The sequence below is a fragment of the Pteropus vampyrus genome, unplaced genomic scaffold (assembly GCF_000151845.1).
Source record: "Pteropus vampyrus isolate Shadow unplaced genomic scaffold, Pvam_2.0 Scaffold139, whole genome shotgun sequence".
Classification (NCBI taxonomy): Eukaryota; Metazoa; Chordata; class Mammalia; order Chiroptera; family Pteropodidae; genus Pteropus; species Pteropus vampyrus.
In genome coordinates, this window is record NW_011888920.1 from 3,064,553 (window position 1) to 3,070,662 (window position 6,110).

Below are 6,110 nucleotides of genomic sequence, written 5' to 3' on the forward strand. Positions count from 1 at the left end.
CAACTTAAAGACTGCTTTCTCATTTTCCCCTTACAGTGTAGGGAAATGGTTTGTTAGCAATCCCAGTAGAAATCTTCCTTTGTTCTGCAAGTGGTCTGGCTATAAGGCAGATCAGCATATTGCAGTCTCTGAATATAGCTTGATTTAACATTTTAGTTCTCTTGCCTCCTCCTTACATTATTTCTTTTAATATTTACATCTATATTTCCAAATAAAATATTTACACTTCTGTTTTTGCTCTTTATATTTTTCAGTTTCACACACTCTTTTGACCTCTCACTTTGAGAGCTTCCTCCTCTGTCATGTATACTTTCCCTCTCTTCTCCATGCTTCCAAGATAATTTATATGTTCATGAGTTTTGGTTTAATAATTCCTCAGTGTGTACATTATTATAACAATATAAATATTATTTACAATGAAACCACATATTATATATTTACTTACTTGTATGATCTTTTCTTTTCCCTGGAGTAAATAATTAATTCATTCTTAGTTGCTTAATTTTCTATGTACTTATTACTAACTTATCTATGATTTCTCTACCATAAGTAGAAATGTCCCTGATATGCTTAAACATATTGAATAATGTATTCATTACATCTTTTTCTTTGCAATATTTCTTTTGGAGCTTTCCTTTCTTCTAGTACAATCTGGGTAGGCTGCTTCCTGGAACTGTGGCAGCCCCGTGATCCTTGGACATCTCTTTACCATCTTGGAGATTCTCTTTCCCTCTCCTCTCCAGTTTTAGATCCAGCATCTTCCTCTCTCTTGGTTTATGTCCAGTAGCTACCAGAGAACAAGTGGATTTTATGATGGAAAACATCTTTATTCTACCCTTACCTTTGATTATTTGGGCTATAGATAGAATCGATGTTGAAAATTATTACTTCCTCAGAAGTGTTAAAGGATTGCTCCATATTATTTTAGCTTCAACATTTGCCATTATAAACTTGATTGCATTCTAATTCTAGATATTTTGAATATAATCTTTCTCTCCTCTCCTCTCCTCTTCCTCCTCTTTTTTTTTCTCTCATGTATACTTGTATCTATTTCAGATTTTAAGATCTTCTCTTTGCCCACAGCGTTCTCAGATTTTATGGTCTATGTTGCTATGTGCCTTTTCTTACCCACTTTGCCAAATACTTGATGGGCACTTTCAGTCTGAAAACTTGCAGGCTTCAGTTCTAGAAATTTCTTATTTATTATTTTGAACATTTACTCCCTGTATATAGCTCTATTCTTTCTGAAATTCTAATTTTCAGTTTTAGAATCTGTAGGATTCATGTTACATTTTTCTATTTTTTTTTCTTTTCTATCTTGTTGTCTTTTTGTTATTTGTTCTTCTTTCTTGGGGATTTCTCCATGATATGCCCTCAAAGAAAAGGATTTATAATGAATATGCGTGTGTTCATGTGTCTAGGATTCATAATGCATAAATTGTAAATATTTTCCAACAGAATGTCTCTCTAAAATCTTCAACTTGATATCTATAATTCAAATTCCACCTTCAAGAAAGATTTGTTAATTGGTACCTCATCATAATGTACTGCTCAGAGTAGCAAAATTCTTGAATCAAAACCAAGAAACAGACTTTCAAAAGGAAGACTAAAGCTGTTGAAGTTCCTGGTTGTATTGCCTTTTATTTAACATGATTCTTCTACTGAATAACTTATTAAGAAAATTAAAATGGCCATTTGTATTATGTTCTCCAAAAATCCATTTATTACAGGCTACCTTGTTTCACAAATAAGGAGGCAAAAAGAGTCTTCGATTCACATTTCTTTTGTATTCCTTCTTCAACTCCAACAACCCAGACCATCAGACAGCACAATCATGCTTGCTTCTCCTCCCTGCCCTATCAAGGTGCCCTTCTCCAAGTAATTGGAGGTTGACAATTATCACTATCAGATAACATATCTGCAACTTGCCAGAGGCCTTCTTTTCCTAATGCCTTAACACAGAAGATAGAGATTAATAGTGGCACGTGCAATCACTCATTTCTTCAGGAGTAAATTGGAGGGGGAACATTTAGAGCCTCTGAGATCACATTACATAGAAGCAACCATCTAACTCTTCTACTGTATGTGTAGCTGGAATATAGAAAGGTGAAGAAAATTGTCTTCCCCCAAAGCCTGCCTCTTCTTGAACATTTTCTTTTGGTGAATGGCTTAGTAAAGAGTATTCTCTAACTCTTCTCTCTCATTCATATTATTGGTCACCACGTCCTATAATTATACTTCCTAAATATCTCTGGAAATTTTTATCTCATCTTGTTTCCATTGACATTTGCTGATTCTATGTAGTACTAATTCTTTTCTGAATTACTACGGTAGCTTCCTCAATATCTCCTCAGCCCCCAGCCTTTCTTCCATTCTATTAATAATATTTGAATCTATGTTATTGTTAAAAAATTCACAACTGACTGTGTCCACTCCCAGTTTAACTTCTTTTTAGCGGCTACGATTACTTATTAAAGAAAACTCAAACTCTAAACCATGCCACTGAGACTGTTATGAGATGGCCTCTTATAGTTCTTCTCACTCCTTACTAACTTATATTCCAGCCAGGACAGGCTACATCATTTGTGGGGCTCAATGCAGAATGAAAATACAGGTGCCTTGTTCAAATATTATTAAGAATTTTAAGATGATGACAGAAGAGCATTAAACCAAGCATAGGGTCCTTCTAAACATAGAATTTCTTTGAGTGTGTAAATTGCATGCTCATGAAGCCAGCCCTTGCCTGCTTCCTTTGCCTGCTGGCCTTCCTCCATCTTTACCTGGCTAAATCTTGCTGTTTCTTTTAAACTCAATTCAGTTATCTTAAACTCTGGAAATGCTTTTCCTTTCCTGTCCCCTCCTCTTACTTCTAGCTTTGATTAAATGTCTCTCTAATATGTGCCTATGATCCTATGTACGTACCTTTGTGGTAGATTCTGTCATTAAGTTGTTTATATCTTTGTCTCTCAGTCTTGGGACCTGTGATTTTCTTCTTTACATCCCTAGAGCCTAGGACAGTTCTTGGCATACAGTATGTGCATAAAAAAAGATTGTTAAATATAAAGTAAAAGTAAACTTATTTTAGAAATAAAGTTCAGAATTTTATTGCAGCATTTTATTTTATGAAGTATAATTCTTACCTTTGCACATAAAATGCATATTTTGCTGGCATATATCAGATACAGTGTTAAAACAGTCTTCACTATCTGTCATGAATTAGAAGAAATAATTTCACCTTTAAAATTGATAGGAGTCTCTATTAGAGCTATTAAATAGCCAATTTTAACTCAACCTTTTGATGCATCATATTTCAGCCTAGTGAATAATTAACTTTTAAGAAACTGCATATTTTAGAAATACTCTAGGGCTTTTTTATTTATGTGCTTATTTTTAGCATATGTTTCTTAGCTCCTTGCTAATATTTTCAGTGGCATTTAATGTTTAAAATTTATCTAAGAGTAAGAGAAATGGATCTAAGAGTATTTTTCCCTTTACTAGGCTATAGCTGCTTTTTGCTGTTGTTGGAAATAATGTTAGTTAATATTTATATTTGAATTTTACAGAAAAATATTGTCTCCTGTGGAGTCATTTGGACAAATACAAAATCTTCTTTGAGTCAGTTATATAAACTGTCTCTTTTATGCCTATTTTAGAGATGGAAAACTAACTTCTTAACATGGTGATTTCCCAGATTTACTTACTGATAATATTTTCTCAAGAATAACCTAATAAACCAATTAATTACTCAAAGTATCCATGGCTGAAGTGTTTTCTCCATATGTTGCCTTGCAACTACATAAAATATCAATTATTCATATATACGAATACCTATTTTTAGGCTTCTCATTTGTTCCCTTGATCTATTTTTCTATCTTGATGTTAACACCTTACTGGTGCTCTATTATAAATCTTGAGGTAAGACAATGTAACTTCTCCAATTTTGTTTTTTTTTTTTTTCAAAGTTGTTTTGGCTATTGTAGGTTGTTAGAATCAGGTTGGATTTTTTCACCTTCACTTTACTGGAAGAGTTTGTATAGAATTGGTATTAGTTCTTCCTTAAATGTATGGTAAAATTACTAGAGAAGCCTAGAGGGTTTGTTTTTGAAGTGAAACCTGGGAAGAATTTTAACAGTTTCTTTACTAGATATTGTACAATTTCTTTACTAGATATTGAGTGATCAATGTAGTCTATTTCTTCTTGAGTGAACTTTGATACTTTAGTGTCTTTCAAGGAATTTGTCATTTGCCTCTAATTTGCCAAATTTAAAGTTGTTCTTTACATTTATCTGTGTTCTTCCTGCGTTTTTCATTTCATTGTGTAGACCTAGATCTTATTTAGAATTATTTTTCTTCTTAAAGGACTTCATTTAACATTTTGTGTCATGGAGGTCTGCTGGTGGTGAATTTATTTAGCTTTTTTATGTTTGAAAAAAAATTTTACTCCACCTTTATTTTTGAAATAAATTTTCACTGATTAGAAGGAAATTCTAAGTTGACATTTAAAATTTTTATTTACCTATAAAAATGTTTCACTGCCTTCTAGCTTGCATTGTTACTTATATAAAATCTGCTGTCATCCTTATATTTTCCCCTTTATATATAATATGTCTTCTCAGTTAGCTTTTAAGATTTTCTCTTTATCTCTAGTTTTGAGCAAATTGATTATGAAGTATCATGATGTACATTTCTTTATGTTTCTTGATCTTGGGGTTTGTTGTTCTTTGTGAATCTGTGGGTTTTTAATTTTCTTCAAATTTGGAAAATTTCCAGCCTTATTTAAATACTTAAAATAATTTTATGTTTTTCTCTTACCTCTTTGAGAATTCCAATTACATATATATTAGGGTTCTTGAAGTTGCCCCACAATTCAGTAATTCTCTTTACATTTCTCTTCAGTTTTTTTTTTTTTCTGTGTGTTTCATTTTGGATGTATTTTATTGCTATTTCTTCAAGTTTACTACTTGATTCTTGTACAATATCCAATCTGCCATTAATCTCCTCCAGGGTATTTTTCTTCTTAGACATAGATTTATCTTTAAAAGTTTGATTTGCATTCCTCTAAAATATATGTCCTGTCTCTATTCAATATGCTCAACCTTTCCTCTAGCTTCTTGAACATATGTCCTTTTCTATTAATTTCATCAGATTTTTTTTCTCTGTCCTTATAAAATTTCCTCAAAAGCTGGTTCTTATAAATTTTCAACTGAGTTCATGATGACGACCCTGTGTCTATCTCTAAAGTGATCTCTCTGTGTAGCTTCCCCATTTTCAGTACTCTACCTGGTGAAAGAGTTGCTTTGGTTCCTTTCAACTTCTACAACCCTACCAAAATCAAAGTCACTCACTTTCTACACTCATTTTCTTTTTTTTAACCGTAATAATATTTAATGTTTTTCAAGATAAATTTTAAGCAAAAAAACACAACGAGATGCTACTTTGTATGTACATTTGTGGATATATACATTCATTTTCTTAATGATTTCATTTATTATTATATTAAAATGTTTTTCTATACTCTCAATGTATATTTTAAGTCTAGTGCATTTATCTGACATCTTCGACTATCTCTTTTATAACATCTATAGTATTCTTTATAATATAAAACATAGGAAGATATAGTTAAAATACTAAATTATCACATTTTTAATTTTTTCTTTATATTATATTTATAGGATTGTATGTATACATTTTATGTATTTATGTACATAAAGCAAGTCTACTACCGAACTGGTAATTCTTCTCATTGGATGTTTATGCCCAGCTATCAGTTATTTTCTAACTACTTGTATTTAAATAATTAAGGCAATGATTTGAACAAGACCAAACTTCTTCAAGGCCCTACTGTCTCTATAGCTTTTAAAAACCTAAACTGTTTTTATTTTTATAAGAGTCATAGAAAGCATATTTTCCCCTCTTTCCTTTTGTTTCTATTTCTACTTTGCTTTATTTAAAACTTTAGCTGAATAATTTATCTTTTTCATTAGCCTACATTTTCAAATTTCTCTCTTCCTTTAGGATTTCCTTCTGCATTTAACTTTTCCATACTATGAGGAAAGTCACAGCATAAATCACTTATGAAATAAGCCTTCTACAAATGTTGACAGCCACAA

The 6,110-nt window shown here is 31.6% G+C and overlaps 1 long non-coding RNA gene across 1 annotated transcript in view; it reads right to left on the reverse strand.

Annotated features, from left to right (window-relative positions):
- Positions 1-471: 471 nt before the first annotated feature.
- The window catches only part of LOC111744693, an 11,639-nt gene continuing 6,000 nt past the window's right edge, over positions 472-6,110 (reverse strand). Inside the window, exon 3 of the long non-coding RNA XR_002782284.1 lies at positions 472-787. This is a non-coding gene — a long non-coding RNA (uncharacterized LOC111744693). The remainder of the gene's footprint in view (positions 788-6,110) is intronic.